A 21,413-nucleotide genomic window follows, 5' to 3' on the forward strand; every position below is an offset into this window, starting at 1 on the left:
ATTTACCATAAAGCCCACATCAGTTAAGTGAACAGAGATGAATCTTATTACAGCGCACTGTCAGCTCTGAACCTGCAGGTGCTAACCACCGAAATGCCTTGCTACGCGCCCTGACTGCTGGCCCACCCACTGTGGTGGAGCGCTTTGCCTTTCTTTGCAGCTCTGAAGAAGCAGGCTTCTCTCACCTGCTCTGGCTGTGTTCTATTGCCTTCAGAAAGTCCTAGTACAAGTGGTTTAATGCTAAGAAACCTGAGTATAACTAGTAGAGGCAGGTGTTGGGGTTGGCTAGAGAAAGGAGCCCTGAGAGGTAGAAAGTATGGGTGTTGGAGAAAAAGCAGGGGAGCTGGATAGTAAAGTAAGGAGAATAGGATAGTTGAGTAAATTAAGAAGTAATCAGGTAAATCAAGAAGAATAAATAAGCTGCTCAAAGTTTTGAACCATTCCGTTTAGGTGAAGTTGATGGTATCTCTTCTCACTGAAAAGGGGAAAAGTTAAAATTTCACTGCAAAGACTGAGGGCAAGAGGAGAAGGGGGTGACAAAGGATGAGATGGCTGGATGGCATCATCAACTCAATGAACATTAGTTTGAGTAAATTCTGGGAGATGGTGAAGAACATGGAAGCCTGGCGTGTTGCAGTCCATGGGGTTGCAAAGAGTGGGACACGACTAAGCAACTGAACAACAACAATAATGCAATACACTTTCTCCACAGGAAAAGAAATACTACTGAGGAATATTGCTTTTTCAGTGTTAATAGTAGCCTCTGCTACTATTAGCCTCTGCTAATATCTGCTTTATTAATGAGTTAGCTCCAAATTTAAAGGGTCAGATTTTTCTCAACAACCTAATCACTATCTATTGTTAAACATAATTCACTGTTTGTTAAAGGAAACTGGTGTTTTATCAATCATTCTAGATTTACAAATGGTACCTGATATACATTTGGTCCTATTTTTTTCAGCAAAGAAGAGTAAAAAAAAAAAAAAAAAAGTCTCAAACTGACTAAATGGTAGTCTACTAAGTTAGAGACCCAGAGAGCTTTTATTCAACAGAAACTCTCACAAGAGGATGGCTGTCAGAGTCCTTGTGGGGACAAATTACAAAATCATATAACACATTTTAAAAAACTCATCAAAGGCCATGTGTCTGTCACTTGGAGGAGTAGTTAACAGTATACAGACAAGTAGATAAGGCCTCTGAGTTTACAGATCTATAAATCTTTAACTCATTATCAAGAGGAGATTCCCAAAGACATTGCTGGGAGAAGACATGACCAGCTACTGAGAAAATGAGATGGAATGGGTTTGTGACCCAAACTGGAGGTCTTGTAGCACATGCACACATAGGCACTCACATATTTGAACTTCTCTCTAGACCTAGAACAAGTGTAAACAAAGAGCTGTGGTAAAAATGATTTACAGGCTTACTTTCTACGGTAGCTCTTTGTTTGCAACAGAGCCTGCAGTTTCCTTACATTCAAAGGCAGTGGGAGGTGGGAAAAGGAGAGGAGACTAGATGACTACTACTCAGAACCAAGCAGAGCTGCCCAGGAGAGGACTTAATGGGAGGATAAATTTGGGACCTGATTCTTTGACAGCACCTCCAGTAATAGCTAGTAAAGCAGGGGGTGAGAGCCAGCTCCACACATTCATCATAATAGTGCAACAAGATGAAGGTCTTTGGGGGAGAGTCTATGAAATCCGGAGTAAGAAAATGAAGCCCATGTGGAGGGCGAGGCAGTTGGCTCTGGCAAACTGTCTCCACAGGAGGCTGGGTATAATTGTTTTATGCTCACAAAGAAGTTATTATCTGCTTTCTCTCCAATATACCAGAAATAGTGGTAAGCTTTTCCTCTCCTGAAAAAGTGATGTTACCAAAAGGACAGATTTAGTGTTAAAGTGATTCTAGAACTTTGTTTATCCTGTATGCACCATTTAAGAAAGAAAGAAATCTTCTATCTTCTTTACCTCCCCTACTCTGCAAATTGACTGCTTTTTCGCCTAGTGAAAGAACACTGTCCCTACAAAGTCCTAGAAAATCCTATAGTGTCTGAAGCTAAGGGTTTGATAGCACAGACCACGATGTGACAGTTTAGTTTGTCTGACAAACATGTGAATACCTACCATGTGTAGGTACTATGCAAGGCAATAGGGGAGGTGAATGAAATCTGATCCCAGGTAACAAGGAACTTATAGATTAGTGGAATAGACATGCCACAGACAGGCAATCTCATTATAATGTTGTAAGAGCTAGACAGACAGAGTCAACGAGAGATATCATGAATGTGCAGAGGAGGGATATTAGACCAAGCTGGGGACTTAGGAAAGGCACCCTGAAGGGAGATGGTGCTTGAGCAGAGTATGGAAATATGAGTTAATCAGGGAAGGGAAGAGAAGAATGTTTTGACACATTTTCTTATAGGGATGGAGACTATTACCCAACTTTTACTAAATCAGACTAAAGAAACCTTACTAGATTAGTTAAATTGAGGTTATTGCAACTAAAAAACAACAAAAAACACAGCCATCCAAGTTTTCCAGTAAACCAAAGAGAAAAGTTGGGATTCTCAGGTGGCTCAGTGGTAAAGAACCCACCTGCCAATGCAGGAGGTGCAGGATATGTGGGTTTGATCAGAAAGCAGGGAAGATCCCCTGGAGGAAATGGCAACCCAATCCAGTATTCTTGACTGAAGAATCCTGTGGACAGAGGTGCCTGGCGAGCTACAGTCCAGGGGGTCGCAAAAGAGCTGGACATGACTGAGCAACTGAGCAAAGAGAAAAGTTATAGCTTCCTTTCCCAGAGTCTTGTTTTACATCTTTTCCAGCTAACGGGAATCAGGATATCTTAGTGAAAGCCATGAAACCTTTGCCCGCTGGGTCCTGTTTGCAGCTTTTTGCTCAGTGCTAACATAAAGATGCTCATGGCAAGTTCTGAGCCTCCCCTCCCCTAAACTAAGTGTAGATACAAAGCAACTATCAAAGCTGAAGGCAGCCCTTTCAGTCTCATATGGGAGTGGATGGATCTCAGCTGTGCTGCACCCGCCCTCTGCAGTGTGTCAGTCTCCAGCTGGTAATGCAGCTGCTTCACTTAAAGCTAGACAAGCCTCTAGACTCTGATCTCCACCAAACCACAGTGAAGAGACTAAATGGCTCTGCTCTGCAGCTGCCTATTAATTCTAACAGCTTCCTTGGTTGCCCTTTGGCTTATAAGACAATATACATTTGGGAAGGTCCTCAGAAGCACACAGAGAACCTTTAACCTCATGAAGAGCCTGAAAAAACACCTTACTGCCAAGAGGAGTAAGGCATCAAAACAGCTATATCATGAGTGTATAAACAGCATCAGAATCACAGATTCCTTCAGCAGAGCCTCTAGCTTAGATAAATGACAGCAACCCATCACTCAGCCAATGAGGGTTTTTTTTAAGGAATCCTTAAAATCATCCTTAAAATTCAGTGAATCTGCAAGATAAAAATATCATTAATTGCCTTGTTACTTTAAAAAAGGGAAGAAAAACAATGCATAATGCTATCAATAATTCATTTCAAAGTGGCTTTAGCTGTCTCAAAGCCCCGTTTCAGATAATTAAAATCTTTTGGCTGTGCTCTTGTTATCCTGGAGGAAATCAGAAGTTAGTAAGCTCTACTGTGTTGGGATAAATAACTCAGCTCATAAATAAGGGAGACACTGGTAACAATTCCAAAGCATTACTTCCTGGCTATACCAGGTTAGCCCAGGAGCTGCCAAGACTGTTGTCTATTAAGATGTGAAGCAGACTTTTATAATGGGGATCCAGAGACATATCTGGGAAGTACTATTAAAGTGGGGAGCCCTACAAGAACTTCTTAGGCAACTCAATATCCACTTTCCTAGCTTTTTAGGACCTCAGGTCAGCTGATGATTCTAGAAGACAACAGTAGTAGTATAAAGCCTTAGAACATCCATTCCAGTCATCTATTCATGCATCCAACAAACATTTATTGTACCATACTGCACTGTATGAGGGGCAGAGATTCCAGAAGTAAACAAACACAGTCTCTGTCCTTAGATGTTCACTATCTAGTGATGGACAGACATGTAAACAACTATACTTCAAAGTGATAAGTGTTCTAAGACAGAAATGTACAATACAGAGTCCTATAGCAATGCAGGTGTGAACCATTCTGCCTCAAAGAATCCAGTAAACTTTGTAGGAAGGTGACATTAGATTTTGAAGCATTAAATAAGATTTTGCTAGGTGAAAAGAGGAATCGGAAGACATTCTGGATAAAAAGCATGCACAAGGCACAAAGGTATTAAATTTAGTACTCGGTGGCCAAGTCTGATTCAGCCAGATCTTAGGACAGATAGGAGAGCTGTAGTAAGGTTAGAAAGATGTCAGATGAAGAGATTTGGACATTATCCTATGCCTATCAATGATAGGGAATCACACAAGGTTTAAAATCTAATGATTTTTCTAATGAAATAGCTTAGACACAGAAAAGAATGCAGAAGAGAATATAATGAATGTTTGTTTACTCAATATCCAACTTAAGAAAGTACTACAAATACCTTTCAAACACTCCAGGTACCTCTTCTGGATTGCATACCTGTCTCTCTCTTCCTAGAAGTAAACACTCTCCTGATTTTGGTATTTATCATCCCTATATGCAACAGCTTTATTCTTTTACTAAATATGTCTCTAAATAACATAGATTTATTAAGTTTTGTTTTTAATATGGGCATATTACCTTATATTCTGCAATTTTTATTCAATATTTGTGAGATTTCTATCGATTTGTATGGTTCTAATCCATTTTCAGTGTTATAAAATATTCCAGTGGGTAAATACACAATATATTCTGTTGCTGAAAATGTAGGTGGTTTTCAGCTCTCTTGGTATTTAAAACAATACTTAACACAGGGTGTTTGGTTTTTTTTTTGGCTACACCCACCGCATGCAGGATCTTAGTTCCCCAACTAGGAATCGAACCTGTATCCCCTGCACTGGAAGCACGGTCCAAATCACTGGACCACCAGAGAAGTCTCAACATGTGTTCTTATTTATATATTCTTGGAATCATTTGGGAAAGTTTGTCAAAGATATATACTTAGGAATGAAATTACTGTACTGTAAGGTTTGGGCAACTTGGACTTTATTAGATATTGCCAAACTGCCCTCAAACGTGGTTCCAACATACTCTCATCATCAGTGTTGATGGCCTGCACTTCTGAAATTCAGCTCTAGTGACTGAATAAATGTGAGACATTATGAGACCTTGAACTAAAATGGTAGTTGTAGAAATAGAGAATTAACCTGAGAAAAATTGAAGAGGTAAAGCTGAAAGAACCTACTGACTGACTGAGTAAAGGACAGAGAAGGCTCTAAATCAACCTTGAGATTTCTGCTTTAGGCAATTGAACAATGATACCATTAATTGAGATAGTAAACACAAACTGATATGGTTCTTCAATTGGTACATTCAGTAAGGCATATTTTTTGGAATGTCAAGTTTGAATTACTTGTGGGACCTGTCTGTAGTAGGGTATGAAGTTCAAGAGGCAAGACCATGTTGGTAGTGAAAACTGTGAAACTTGTTCACCTAGGGAGCTACAAAGAATCAGATACACAGGGTAAAAAAAGTTAAGAAATAAATAAATAGAACAGCACTTTCTACTAGTTAACATGAGTTTCTAATTTTAGAAAGAAAAAGTCAGTTATATGCCCCATGATGTAACGATACAACGTAGGTACCCCCCAAAAAAAGAAAACTACATCTGGATTTCCACCTATTTAGACTAAAACCGGGAGAAGGCAATGGCATCCCACTCCAGTGCTCTTGCCTGGAGAATCCCATGGATGGTGGAGCCTGGTGGGCTGCAGTCCATGGGGTCGCTAAGAGACACGACTGAGCGACTTCATTTTAACTTTTCACTTTCCTGCATTGGAGAAGGAAATGGCAACCCACTCCAGTGTTCTTGCCTGGAGAATCCCAGGGGCGGGGGAGCCTGGTGGGCTGACGTCTATGGGGTCACACAGAGTCGGACACGACTGAAGTGACTTAGCAGCAGCAGCAGCAGACTAAAACCTTCAGCTGAAGGTAGAACAAGCAGGGATGAAAGATGACAGCTTTATTACACTAGACCTCAAAGAGCTACTAAGCTGTGCTTTAAACATTATTACTGAAGGGGAGACAAACTGACATCCTGTTTGACAACAGAAACAAGCCTTAGCACTTCTGAGTGTGTCTTACTTAAGGACCCTTAAGCATTTCTATAATTTGCTGTGTTTTCAGATATATGAAAAGGTGCTTTTTAAGTGAGAAGGAAGTATATATTGAGAATTATGATGAATACTTCTTCATTCTCTGACTAGTTTCAACAATATGTGAATAGAAGCTCAGGAAATGGAGTAATAGTTGTGATCAAACAGTTTCACGGGGATACAGGAACAGCTGAGACTCTAATGTACCACCTATGTCAGACCTGCTTTTCAGTAGTAACTGACCTTAGAAAAAATGCAGGTAAGAACTTGGAGTAATATTCTAATAAAAAATTGTGTTGGTCTCTTTGTTTTTAGGAAGAAAGTAGAGCTATCTAGTACCTACAAAAACTAGGCTAAAACACCACATTTCAAACCCTAAGGTGAGTAAGGAGTTGACTGTCCCCATCTCCTGCCCCATAGTGTGTGGATGGGTGTTAATCAATCTGTCATGTCTAATTTTCTAGACTTCTTCTGTGGCCACTAGCCATATGTGAATATTGACCACTTGAAATGTGGCTAGTGCAACTGAGGAACCGAATTTTATTTTAGTTAATTTAAACTGAAAACACTAAAGCAGTGTGAATTATTCCATTAGATACAACTTCATTTTGGAATGACTTCATTACACTTTAATCACTGTATCGTACACTGGGCATGTGTGTCATTTCTAGTACTACCCATAAACCTATCACCGACTTACTTGATACCAATGGATTGATTCAGGTCAAATGACTTTCTACATATGGATTTAATAATGTAATATATTTAAAAAATATTTTATGCAGACAGCAGGAGTCCCAGCAGGGCTCCCTAATCTCAGCACTACTGACATTTGGGGTAGGCAATGTGTTATGGGGGCTGTCTTGGGTTTAGCAGCATCCCTGGTCTCTATTGGGAGAAGGCAATGGCACCCCACTCCAGTACTCCTGCCTGGAAAATCCCAGGGACGGAGAAGCCTGGTAGGCTGCAGTCCATGAGGTCACTAAGAGTCGGACACGACTGAGCGACTTCACTTTCACTTTTCACTTTCATGCACTGGAGAAGGAAATGGCAACCCACTCCAGTGTTCTTGCCTGGAGAATCCCAGGGACGGGGAGCCTGGTGGGCTGCCATCTATGGGGTCGCACAGAGTTGGACACGACTGACATGACTTAGTAGCAGCAGCACCAACTGGTCTCTATTTACTATATGTCGCAGCACTCCCCCACCTCCACAAGCTGTGATGACCAGACATACCAAATGTCCCCTGGGGGGCAAAACTACATTAATTGAGAACTACTGAGTTACAGTGATACCTACACAACTCAGAATTGGTAATTAAAGTACCTGTTAGCTTTTAATTATAGTTAAATTATGTTTCTAGTTTTATAAGGTAAATATGAAAAGATTTTTAAGTTCAAAATGAAGGCATATTACTGACGTATTATTGAGTAGAGATGCAAATAACAGTACTACTTCAGAACACCAAAGAAAAAGAGACTGGAAGAAGGTATGTTGTCAGCCTCATAATGAACGGCAACTGCAATTTGCCTCAGCAAGGCAAAAAAAAAGGCTTTTTGTTGTGAAAACAACTTTTCAGGATAATAATACCACTAAAAAATGTCAGCAAATATAAAGAAGTTTATTCTTAACATTAAAAATGAATCAACAGAATACACTGTCTGAAATCAGAATTAAATGTCCAACAAAGGGGACATATATCTATATCTATATCTATATATCTATGGCCGATTCATGTTGATGTTTGACAAAAAACAACAAAATTCTGTAAAGCAATTATTCTTCAATTAAAAAAATAATTAATTTAAAAAAGCCTGTAAAAATCTCCCCAAGGCAGAACATCTGAATAAACTCTTCTAATGAAGAAAAAAAGTCCAATAAAAATTTTTTAATGATTTTTAACAGGATCAGAATCTGTAATCTCTGGTTACTATATCATTTTTTGATGGAGATATGGTAAAATAAATTATTATTTCAGCTATGGACAGTTTATCAGACAATTATGAGGAAAACACTTAATCTTATAAAAAGTAAAAGATGTTCAATAACTGCCCTACAGAATATGACATTTCTAATGATATCAACTGAGAACTTCCAGATGTACAAGGTGGATTTAGAAAAGGCAGAGGAAGCAGAGATCAAACTGCCAACATCCACCAGATTACAGAGAAAGCAAGTTCAGTTCAGTCGCTCAATTGTGTCCAACTCTTTGCAACCCCATGAACCACAGCACGCCAGGCCTCCCTGTCCATCACCAACTCCCGGAGTTTATCCAAACTCATGTCCATTGAGTCGGTGATACCATCCAACCATCTCATCCTCTGTCGTCCCCTTCTCCTCCTGCCCCCAATCCCTCTCAACATCACGGTCTTTTCAAATGAGTCAGCTCTTTGCATCAGGTGGCCAAAATATTGGAGTTTCAGCTTCAACATCAGTCCTTCCAATGAACACCCAGGACTGATCTCCTTTAGGATGGACTGGTTGGATCTCCTTGCAGTCCAAGGGACTCTCAGGAGTCTTCTCCAACACCACAGTTCAAAAGTATCAATTCTTCGGCGCTTAGCTTTCTTTATAGTCCAACTCTCACATCCATACATGACTACTGGAAAAACCATAGCCTTGACTAGATGGACCTTTGTTGACAAAGTAATGTCTCTGCTTTTGAATATGCTGTCTAGCTTGGTCATAACTTTCCTTCCAAAGAGTAAGCATCTTTTAATTTCATGGCTGCAGTCACCATCTGTAGTGATTTTGGAGCCCAGAAAAATAAAGTCAGTCACTGTTTCCACTGTTTCCCCATCTATTTGCCATGAAGTGATGGGACTGGATGCTGTGATGTTAGTTTTCTGAATGCTGAGCTTTAAGTCAACTTTTTCACTCTCCTCTTTCACTTTCATCAAGAGGCTCTTTAGTTCTTCTTCACTTTCTGCTATAAGGATGCTGTCATCTGCATATCTGAGGTTATTGGTATTTTTCCCAGCAGTCTTGATTCCAGCTTGTGCTTCATCCAGCCCAGTGTTTCTCATGATGTACTCTGCATAGATGTTAAATAAGCAGGGTGATAATATACATCCTTGATGTACTCCTTTTCCTATTTGGAAGCAGTCTGTTGTTCCATGTCCAGTTCTAACTGTTGCTTCCTGGCCTGCCTACAGGTTTCTCAACAGGTGGGTCAGGTGGTCTGGTATTCCCATCTGTGTCAGAATCTTCCAGAGTCTATTGTGATTCACACAGTCCAAGGCTTTGGCATAGTCAATAAAGCAGAAATAGATGTTTTTCTGGAACTCTCTTGCTTTTTCCATGATTCAGCGGATGTTGGCAATTTGATCTCTGGTTCCTCTGCCTTTTCTAAAACCAGCTTGAACATCTGGAAGTTCATGGCTCACATACTACTGAAGCCTGGCTTGGAGAATTTTGAGCATTACTTTACTAGTGTGCAAGATGAGTGCAATTGTGCGACAAGGGAATTCCAGAAAAACATCTGCTTCATTGACTACACTAAAGCCTTTGACTGTGTGGATCACAACAAACTGTGGAAAATTCTTAAAGAGATGGGAATACCAGACCATCTCCTGAGAAACCTGTATGCAGGTCAATAAGCAATGGTTAGAACAAGACATGGACAATGGACTAGTTCAAAACTGGGAAAGGAGTATGTCAAGGCTGAATATAGCCACCCTGCTTATTTAACTTATATGCAGAGTACATCATATGAAATTCCAGGCTGGATGAATCACAAGCTGGAATCCACACTTCCCAGAGAAATATCAACAACCTCTCTAATGGCAGAGAATGAAGAGAAACTGAAGAGCTTCTTCATGAGGGTGAAAGAGGAGAGTGAGAAAGCTGACTTAAAACTCATTCAAAAATATACAAGCAATTCCTACAGCTCAATTCCAGAAAAACAAATGACCCAATCAAAAAATGGGCCAAAGAACTAAATAGACATTTCTCCAAAGAAGACATACAGATGGCTAACAAACACATGAAAAGATGCTCAACATCACTCATTATCAGAGAAATGCAAATCAAAACCGCAATGAGGTATCATTTCACGCCAGTCAGAATGGCTGCGATCCAGAAGTCTACAAGCAATAAATGCTGGAGAGGATGTGGAGAAAAGGGAACCCTCTTACACTGTTGGTGGGAATGCAAACTAGTACAGCCACTATGGAGAACAGTGTGGAGATTCCTTAAAAAACTGGAAATAGAACTGCCTTATGATCCAGCAATCCCAATGCTGGGCATACACACTGAGGAAACCAGAATTGAAAGAGACACGTGTACTCCAATGTTCATCGCAGCACTGTTTATAGTAGCCAGGACATGGAAGCAACCTAGATGTCCATCAGCAGATGAATGGATAAGAAAGCTATGATACACATACACAATGGAGTATTACTCAGCCATTAAAAAGAATACATTTGAATCAGTTCTAATGAGGTGGATGAAACTGGAGCCTATTATACAGAGTGAAGTAAGCCAGAAAGAAAAACACCAATACAGTATACTAACGCATATATATGGAATTTAGAAAGATGGTAACAATAACCCTGTATACGAGACAGCAAAAGAGACACAGATGTATTCAACAGTCTTTTGGACTCTGTGGGAGAGGGAGAGGGTGGGATGATTTGGGAGAATGGCATTGAAACATGTATAATATCATATATGAAACGAGTCGCCAGTCCAGGTTCGATGCACGATACTGGATGCTTGGGGCTGGTGCACTGGGATGACCCAGAGGGATGGTATGGGGAGGGAGGAGGGAGGAGAGTTCAGGATTGGGAACACATGTATACCTGTGGCGGATTCATTTGGATATTCATTTCTATATATGGCAAAACCAATACAATATTGTAAAGTTTAAAAATAAAATAAAATTAAAAAAAAAAAACAAACAACTCAGGACTCAAAAACTAAGATCATGGCATCCAGTCCCATCACTTCATTGGCAAATAGATGGGGAAAAAGTGGAAACAATGACATATTTACTTTTCGTGGGCTCCAAAATCACTGTGGACGGTGACTGCAGCCATGAAATTAAAAGACCCTCCCTATTTGGAAGGAAAGCTATGAGAAACCTAGGCAGCATATTAAAATGCAGAGACATCACTTTGCCAACAAAGGTCCGTATAGTCAAAGCAATGATTTTTCCAGTAGTCATGTACAGATCCAGTAGTCAGGTATGGATGTGAGAGTTGGACAATAAAGAAGGCTGAGCGCCAAAGAATTAATACTTTCAGACTGTGGTGCTGGAGAAGACTCTTGAGAGTCCCTTGGACCGCAAGGAGATCAAACCAGCCAATCCTAAAAGAAACTAACTCTGAATATTCATCGGAAGGATTGATGCTGAAGCTCCAATACTTTGGTCACCTGATGCAAAGAGTCGACTCATTGGAAAAGACTCTGATGCTGGGAAAGATTAAGGGCAGGAGAAGAGGGTTTCAGAGGATGAGATGGTTGCATGGCATCACTGACACAATGGACATAAGTTTGAGCAAACTCCAGGAGATAGTGAAGGACTGGAAAGCCTGTTGTGCTGCAGTCACAAAGAGCTGGACACGACTAAGCAACTGAACAAATGATATATATTAAAAAAAAAAAATCACTTGATTTGAAATGTTTTACTTTTCTCTAGATTTTAGATGACACTACCCAGTGAATAAATACTTTGGGTACATTTTGTCTCCAATCACTTCCACAATTCGCAGCCCAAATCTCTGAACTTGTGGCATAAATATCTTAATCTTCTATATCTGTCAATAAGGAATTTGACTAGAACATTTTAAAAATTCTGGCACACAAGCGGGGCTCCAGATATGTTAGGTCAAAAGTTCAGATATATTGGCAATTTATCTTGTAATTTTTTTGGTCCTGTCACACAGCTTGTGGGAATCTTAGTTCCCTGAGGAGGGACTGAACCCCAGCCCTTGGCAGTGAAATCAAGGAGTCCTAACTACTCGACCTCTAAGGAATTTCTTACTGGCATTTTAAAACAAAACTAAAGTCCTCCCTTTCTGTATCATCCTACTGCATAGTATACGTTAAAAATATTTAGTTTTCTGAAGCAGATTCTTGTGTCATGGATATAGTTGTTAAAATCATTTAGTACGTATGAACACTGCAAAAGCTATGAACATTGCAGGTTTATGCAGCAGTTACAGAATTAGAAGACGATGAATTTAATGATCCTGAGTTTTCTGCTAATGCTCACTGGTTGAGTTGTGGTGAGGTTTACAAAAAATTTACTATACTGTTAATTTCAACCCAAGATGCTCTTGAAACAAAAGGAATACCTATGGAATATTCAATCATAAAACATATTTTTAAATTAATGAGTTAAATTTGAAGCTCCAAGGAAAGGAAAAGCTTATTTTGTGACCTATCTAGCCAAGTATTTATGTTTAAATTGATACTTTTCATAACATCAATAATAACATATTTTTTTTCTAGTGGGAGTCAATATATAAAAGGTTTTATTTGTAACTGACAGCACTAGATAGCTACAAAAGCTACAAGATATTTTTGAAAACATTTTTTTTGATATTGATAAATTTTGAATTACCTTAACAATTTATGCCACACCTCTTTGAAACTGGTGTTAAAACAAGAGTTAGTGAATTCCCTTAACCTGGACAGATGTGCTTTGATGTCAAACGAATTCTAAAAAAGATGAACCACTTTTATCAATGTGGAAGCAAATGTCAATGGGGAGTGACAGTGAGGTACACAATTCAGTTATTGGAAAAATTTTAAGTATGTTTGGAATAATCTGGGTATATAACTCTAATTTTCCATTAAAAAAATCTAAATAAAGATAAAATATTTCCAATGAAAATATACCATGTGAACTGACATGTGCAGTAAGTATAAAATAGCCACCTGACTTCAAGATTTAATAAAATATTTTAAAAATTATTAATATCTCAATAATTTATATACTGATTACATGTTAGAATGATAGTATCTGGGGTACATTTGGGTAAATAATGTACTATTAAAATTAATCTCACTTGTTTGAAAATAAAGTTATATGTGCTGACAATACTGAACCATGCTGTCTAGACCTTGTTGCAAATGTTTCCTCTTTTACTGGTCCACCTTCCCTTCCCATGGTCTGTACAACATAAGAAATCAGTACAAATGGGGCCCTAGTAAGTTAAAAACGTGAAGCGGTGTTCAAAGTATCTAGTCTGGTGTATTTGACTAACTGCTGCTGACACTAGCAGGAAGAATTGAAAGTGAATTGTACTTCACCTCCAGAATTTACAACTAAGGGAAAACAACCTTGTTATACTCACTTATTCTAGTAACTTTTTGTAGACTTTATTCTAGTAACCTTTTGCAGACCCCATCAGGTTTTCTACTTAGACAATCATGTTGTCCTCAAATAGACAGCTGGTCTTTTTTTTCAATCTAGACACCATTCATTTCTTTTTCTTGCCTGACTGCATTGTCTAGAATCTCTAGCACAATGTTGAGCAGAGGTGGGCAGAATCCCTACTTCATTCCTGATCTTAGAGGAAAAGTGTTCAATCTTTTACCATAAAGTATGATAGCTAAAGGTTTTTATAGATGCCCTCTATCAAGCAGAGGAAGTTCTTATATTTGTACTATGCTGAGATTTTTAAATCAACAGATATGAAAGTCAAAGGCAGTCAGACTCTGGTGGGCAAATGTCTTCAACAGACCTGTCTAGTTTAGTGCTTCAAGTTGCTTCCTCTATTCTGGAGTGACGTATATGACAGCACAGGAGAGAAGGAATGCTTCAGAAACTCTCCAGAAGCAAGCAATCAGGGGTAAGCAGTAGTCTGTCATCTCCGGAAGCTTTTCAAAGAAGCTATAGCTATCTTGGTCACATTCTATCTTGGGTACAACATGATTGTACCCTGGCCTTCAGATGTCCTTCCAAAGTCTTAACTGCAGTGATATTCTATCCTATGAAGTCTTGTCATGTGGTACTACTGATGCAGGTCAGGAGCTAAGGGCACAGAGTTGGTACACAGGAAATACAAAATAAGTAATTATGGACTAATTAAGACTTAGCCAAGATGGATATGCATTTCCCAGTTGGATGAAGTGCTATGCTATGTATAGTCAGTAAATTGCACTTTAGATCACTTTTGGATGGAAGGGGCATAAAAATACAGGATTAAGACAGGATGCCGTGGCTGACATAAGCCTTTATCTCACAGCGTTTCATTATCACCTATTTATCCAGTCAAAAATTTTAAATGTCATCTCATAATTTCTTTTCCTGCTAAAACTTGTCATTCTTTTTTACAATGTTAATTACATCTTTTAAATCACTACTTGCTAAACCCTGCAAGTATAGGTGAGCATGCTAAAGCAGAATAAGAAAACAATGGGCTACTTGATATGTATATTTGAGACAATTCCGTTTCTGATTAAATTAGTTTTAGTTCAACACGGAGCAAAACGATTAGAGTTCTGCTCCAATAGCAGACTTCATCTAGCATATTTGCATTATTTATCACACTAGGAGGAGAAAGGACAGATTTTTATTACTAGGGATACGAATCAATATGAGATTTTAACAGATGGGGTCTTGGTTGGGGGCACAGCAGCCCCTTCAAGTCCAGTGCAGAAAATCACTCAGCTATAAACACTGAAAGACCCAGAGATATTTGCTTGGCAAGTCACTCATGGAATCAGCATCATCTTGCTAAATGTAATCTGCCTGTCTGGGGCAGAATGAGAGCCACACATCTGCTCGGGGTAGTCAGCAGTTAGCACACTAAGCTGCAGCCATAGAGCCATATTAAATATTATTGCTGCAAGTAGTGTAATAATACTACAACCATATAATTTTCCCCCACTGGGCTATTTTTAGAGACACTGAATAGATATTGAAAAGTCTGGCATTCAGGGAGGTGCTTCAAGTTGGACATGAAAAGTAAGCACTATACATACAGTTCAGATCATTGGAGACATGGGGGAGTGGGAGGAAAAAGGCATGGCAGCTTTCAGCAACAATTCAGCATTTGTGGTTCACCTGTCCCTGGGTCCCGGACATATTGCAAACCTGCCTCACAAACCCAGAGGGTAATGAAGCTTTTTGTTACAGTCCAAATATAGTACAGAGGTAAATAAGTTGATTCTGAGGTTGCTTCTGAGACAGAAATACCCTGGGCACTATTCTGGGTCTTAGAACACTTCAGTCATGCAAGGGCCCAGAAAGAACAAATAAACATAGATTTAAATAAAAAACTAAATCCACAGAACTTCAAATAATTGGATTCAATTCATAAATTGGGGAAATAATCCACTTGTCTTTTTCTGATGGCTATCAACAAGGCCCAAAAGCTCCTAAACAGTGATTTTCTTCTTAAAATAACCCTTTCATCAGTATAGAGGTTTACATAAGGACACCTAAGGAAAACCACTGCAACTCACCCTCCCTTCCATCTCTGCTTCCACTCAAACACAAACAAACAAACAAAATCCTTGAATTTGGAAGCAACATGAAGAAAATCCAAATTCTAGTTCCTGTTACTCAAATCAGTTTCAAAAAGTTGCTACATATAAAGTGTATAGCAAAAGTTGAATGTGTTATCCTTACCTGTGAAGATCTAATTTTTAAATTAAGATATAATTTGCATATAGTAAAATTTACCCTTTTTAGTCTTGTCTTGAAGTCTTGAAGACCTGAAGTCAAGTCTAAGTCTTGAAAAATGCATAGTCATTTAATCAATAGCACAATCAAGATACAGAACAGTTATGTCACCCAAAAAATTCCCCCATGCCTCTCCTCCTAAACCCAGCTCCTGGCTGATCTCAATTCTGTGCCAGTAATTTTTCCATTTCAAGTATCATATACATGAAACCCTAGACTATAGCCTGTTGAGCACAGATTCTTTCATACTGCATTTTTGTTGTTCACTCGCTGAGTCCTGCCCAACTCTGCAACTCCATGGACTGCAGCACGCCAGGCTTCCCTGTCCTTCACCATCTCCCAGAGCTTGCTCAAACTCATGTCCGTTGCGTCAGTGATGCCATCCAACCATCTTGTCCCCTGTTGTCCCCTTCTCCTCCTGCCTCCTCCTTCATACTGCATAACATAATTGAATTCATCCATGTTGTGGCATGTTATCAGGAATTCATTCCTTTCTTTTGGTGAGTAGTATTTCACTATACAGGTGTACCACAATTTGTTTATTCACTCATCAGCTGATGATCATTTGGGTTATTTCCAGTTTTGAGAGGAGAAGGCAGTGGCACCCCACTCCAGTACTCTTGCCTGGAAAGTCCCATGGACGGAGGAGCCTGGTAGGCTGCAGTCCATGGGGTTTCTAGGATTCGGACACAACTCAGCGACTTCACTTTCACTTTTCACTTTCATGCACTGGAGAAGGAAATGGCAACCCACTCCAGTGTTCTTGCCTGGAGAATCCCAGGAACGGGGGAGCCTTGTGAGCTGCCGTCTATGGGGTCACACAGAGTCGGACACGACTGAAGCGACTTAGCAGTAGCAGCAGTTTTGAGAGAATGCATGAGTATAGACAGTTGCTTAGTTGTGTCTGACTCTTTGCAACCCCATGGACTGTAGCCCCCCAGGCTCCTCTAATCCCAGTCAAGAATACTGGAGTGGGTTGCCATGAGTAAAGCCACTATAAACATTTATTCAGGGCTTCCCTCGTGGCTCAACGGTAAAGAATCCGCCTGCCAATGCAAGAGACACGGGTTCGATCCCTGGGTTGGGAAGATCCCCTGGACAGGAACTGACAACACACTCCAGTATTCTTGCCTGGAGAATCCCATGGATGGAGGAGCTCGGTGGGCTGCAGTCCATGGGGTCACAAAAGAGTCAGACACAACTTAGTGACTAAACAACAACATTTTTTCAAGCCAAGTTTCCATTTCACTTGGGTAAATTGCTAGGAGTGGACTGCTAAAGATCTACTTTTGAAAATACCTGCCTGATTCTATACAGCAGACATGCATTTTTGCAATGGAATAGCTATGATGCGAGTTCCATGATGCTTTTCTTCCTACTCCATCTACATCACTTCTCCACCCTCCTGGGTATAGGAAACATCTCCAAATCAGTATCACTTACAAACTTCATTAACATTCTATTTATTTTCAGGCCTAGATCATTAATAAAAATGCTAAATATTCCTCACTTCCTCATCAGCACCCTGCAGAATGCTAGGAAACACTCCGTCTCAAGTCTCTTCTCTCTCACACACACACACACACACACTCTTTAAATTTTACACTTGTTTAACAACACATGTTGTATCAATAGTTTCTCCTCTATATTCTTAATTTTCAATCAAGCAAATAATCTTTATATATCACCATTAATAGCTACAAGAAAACCAAAAGGAGCTTTCCCCAACTTATTCCAAGTCAGTGTACTTTCTGCAAATCACAGACAGACAAGGACCCACAGAGCACACTTAGAAAATTTGAGGTGCTACTCCCTAACACCAGCCTAAAAGAAACACTGGGCTTTGTTCCTCCTAAAACAGTGTCTTGTCCTAAAAACAGTCTTTCAAATAAATGCTGTATTAATTAAAATAGAAGAGAAAAAAAAATGTCAGCATAATTAACATACGAAGCAACAGTATGGCCTAATTAATCACCATGAAGAGCAACTGAACAAAATACTACGCATTTTTATGGAGCAATTTAATTTGGCAAGTAATTAATCACAGAAACACTAAGCAAAACAAATGGATTTCCCTTTAAGGAAGTCACATTTATCATCGGTAATGTATCCCAAACTCTGTTATCCCAACTCAAAATTGTCCAGTAGACAATGAATTGCCAGCTTCTTAGAACACTGATTTTTTTTGTAAAAAAAAAAAAAAAGAACATTGAGCTTTTCAAATCCAGTTATAGCCCCTGAGCATCCAAGAGCTAAGGGTTATGGGGCAGAGGTCCATGGCAATAGGCATGGAAGGCCTAACCTCAACAGTTTTAAATCAAGGTCATTTTAGTCAAAACCGGAGATAATTGCTAAATGACTCATGTAAGAAAACACTTAGCATTATGAGCAACAATTATAGGTCACAGATATAACCAAAACCCCAAAGGAAGGACCTTCAATATCTGACAACAGAAGGAAACAGTGCTTTTGATCTTCAGGACAAGGGTGAGGGGCCCGTATTAATGCAGTGAAATTTAAGTCAAAGAAATCTTTTATTCCTCCTCTCCTCTTCTTTTCTTCTCCTCTTCGTTTCTTCTTTAAACAATGACACATTTTCTCTGAGCCCTGACAACTTCACCAGTTTGAAGAATACCAACAGGCTGGTTTTTTTGAATGGCCTCAAGTTTCAAGGACACAGTGACACACATTAGCTAAGAAGGTTCAAGAGGCTCTCTTCATACATCCATCTTCCCAGCTACCTACCTTCCCTGCTTGGCTGTATTTGAGACTACATGAATTGTCCTTTTTTTTTTTTTCTTGCCAAGGAAGCTCATGGCACTATCCTTTCTTTGAATATTCCCATTTCTTGCTAACTCTTTTTCTCTATATACTGGTCTTAAAGGTCTATGCCTCTCTCTCTTTTTAAAGCAAACTCCTATAGATAAAAGCACCCGGCAGAGTCCCAGACATCTGCTGGCCTCAACCAAAGTGGTCTTCTTTTTAGCTTGACCTTCAATGCTGGGTCCCACAAAACATTCAATACTTAATGGTACAGAGGAAGTCATGCTTTTCACACTTTCACCCTGTGTTCACAATTTGAGAATAGCTGTTGCAGGTGTCCTATTCAGCCTAAGGCATTTACCTCTAGGTTTTAACCTTACCCTCCTCTCATGGAGGAGAGTTCTGACAAAATGTGATCCACTGGAGAAGGGAATGGCAAATCACTTCAGTATTCTTGCCTTGAGAACATAAACAGTATGAAAAGGCAAAAAGATGTGACACTGAAAGATGAACTCCGCAGGTCAGTACGTGCCCAGTATACTACTGGAGAAGAGTGGAGAAATAACTCCAGAAAGAATAAAGAGACGGAGCCAAAGTGAAAACAAAGCCCAGTTTTGGATGTGACTGGTGATGGAAGTAAAGTCCGATGCTGTAAAGAACAATATTGCACAGGAACCTGGAATGTTAGGTCCATGAATCAAGGTACATTGGAAGTGGTCAAACAGGAGATGGCAAGAGTGAACACCGACATTTTAGGCATCAGTGAACTAAAATGGACTGGAATGAGCAAATTTAATTAGGATGACCATTATACCTAGTACTGTGGGCAAGAATCCCTTAGAAGAAATGGAGTAGCCATCATAATCAACAAAAGAGTCCGAAATGCAATACTTGGGTGCAGTCTCAAAAATGAAAGAATGATCTCTGTTCGTTCTTATTCCATTCGATATCACCGTAATCCAAGTCTATGCCCCAACCATAATGCTGAAAAAGCTGAAGTTGAACAGTTATGATGACCTACAAGACCTTCTAGAACTACCACCAAAAAAATATGTCCTTTTCATTATAGGGGACTGGAATGAAAAAGCAGGAAGTCAAGAGATACCTGGAGTAACAGGCAAGTTTGGCTTTGGAGTACAAAGCGAGGCAGGGAAAAGGCTAACAGAGTTTTGCCAAGAGAACACACTGGTCATAGCAAACACCCTCTTCCAACAACATAAAAGATGACTCTACACATAGACATCACCAGATGGTCAATACTGAAATCAGATTGATTATATTCTTTGCAGCCAAAGATGGAGAAGTTCTATACAGTCAGCAAACACAAGACTGGGTGCTGACTGTGGCTCAGATCATGAACTCCTTCCTTATTGCCAAATTCAGACTTAAATCGAAGAAAGTAGGGAAAACCACTAGACCATTCAGGTATGACCTAAATCAAATCTCTTACAATTATACAATGGAAGTGACAAAAATATTCAAGGGATTAGATCTGATAGAGTGCCTGAAGAAATATGGAGGGAGGTTTATGACACTGTACAGGAGGTGGTGATCAAGACCATCCCCAAGAAAAAGAAATGCAAAAAGGCAAATTGGTTGTCTGAGGAGGCCTTACAAATAGCTGAGAAAAGAAGAGAAGCTAAAGGCAAAGGAGAAAAGGAAAGATATAAACATTTGAATGCAGAGAATACCAAGGAGAGAAAAGAAAGCCTTCCTCAGTGATCAATGTAAAGATATACAGGAAAACAACAGAATGGGGAAGACTTAACTCTTTAAGAAAATTAGAGCTACCAAAGGAAAATTTCATACAAAGATGGACATAATCAAGCACAGAAATGGTATGGACCTAACAAAAGCAGAAGATATTAAGAAGAGGTGGCAAGAATACACAGAACAACTATACAGAAAAGATCTTCATGATCACGATGGTGTGCTCACTCACCTAGAACCAGACATCCTGGAATGTGATGTCAAATGGGCCTTAGGAAGCATCACTACAAACAAGGCTAATGGAGGTGATGGAATTCCAGTTGAGCTATCTCAAATCCTATGAGATGATGCTGTCAAAGTAATGCACTCAATACACCAGCAAATTTGGAAAACTCAGCAGTAGCCATAGGACTGGAAAAGGTCAGTTTTCACTCCAGTCCCAAAGAAAGGCAATGCCAAAGAATGTTGAAACTATGGCACAACTGCACTCATCTCACACGCTAGTAAAGTAATACTCAAAATTCTCCAAGTGAAGCTCCAAGTATGTGAACAGAGAACTTCCAGATGTTCAAACTGGATTTAGAAAAGGCAGAAGAACCAGAGATCAAATTGCCAACATCCACTGGATCATTGAAAAGGCAAGGGAGTTTCAGAAAAACATCTATTTCTGCTTTACTGACTATGCCAAAGCCTTGGACTGTGTGGATCACAATAAACTGGAAAATTCTGAAAGAGATGCGAATACTAGACCACCTTACCAGCTTCCTGAGAAATCTATATACAAGTCAAGAAGCAACAGAACTAGACATGGAATGACCGACTAATTCCAAATTGGGAAAGGAGTACATCAAGGATGTATATTGTCACCCTACTTATTTAACTTATATGCAGAGTACATCATGTGAAATGCCAGGTTGGACGAAGCAAAAGCTGGAATCAAGACTGCCAGGAGAAATACCAATAACCTCAGATACGCAGATGACACCACCCTTATGGCAGAAAGCGAAGAGGAACTGAAGAGCCTCTTCATGAAAGTGGAAGAGGAGAGTGAAAAAG

At 39.6% G+C, this 21,413-nt stretch overlaps 1 protein-coding gene across 7 annotated transcripts in view; it reads right to left on the reverse strand.

The window, feature by feature from the left end:
• The window catches only part of ARMH3 (armadillo like helical domain containing 3), a 177,780-nt gene that overhangs the window by 47,188 nt on the left and 109,179 nt on the right, over positions 1–21,413 (reverse strand). The window lies entirely within an intron of this gene.

Source organism: Bos javanicus, chromosome 26, assembly GCF_032452875.1.
Source record: "Bos javanicus breed banteng chromosome 26, ARS-OSU_banteng_1.0, whole genome shotgun sequence".
Classification (NCBI taxonomy): Eukaryota; Metazoa; Chordata; class Mammalia; order Artiodactyla; family Bovidae; genus Bos; species Bos javanicus.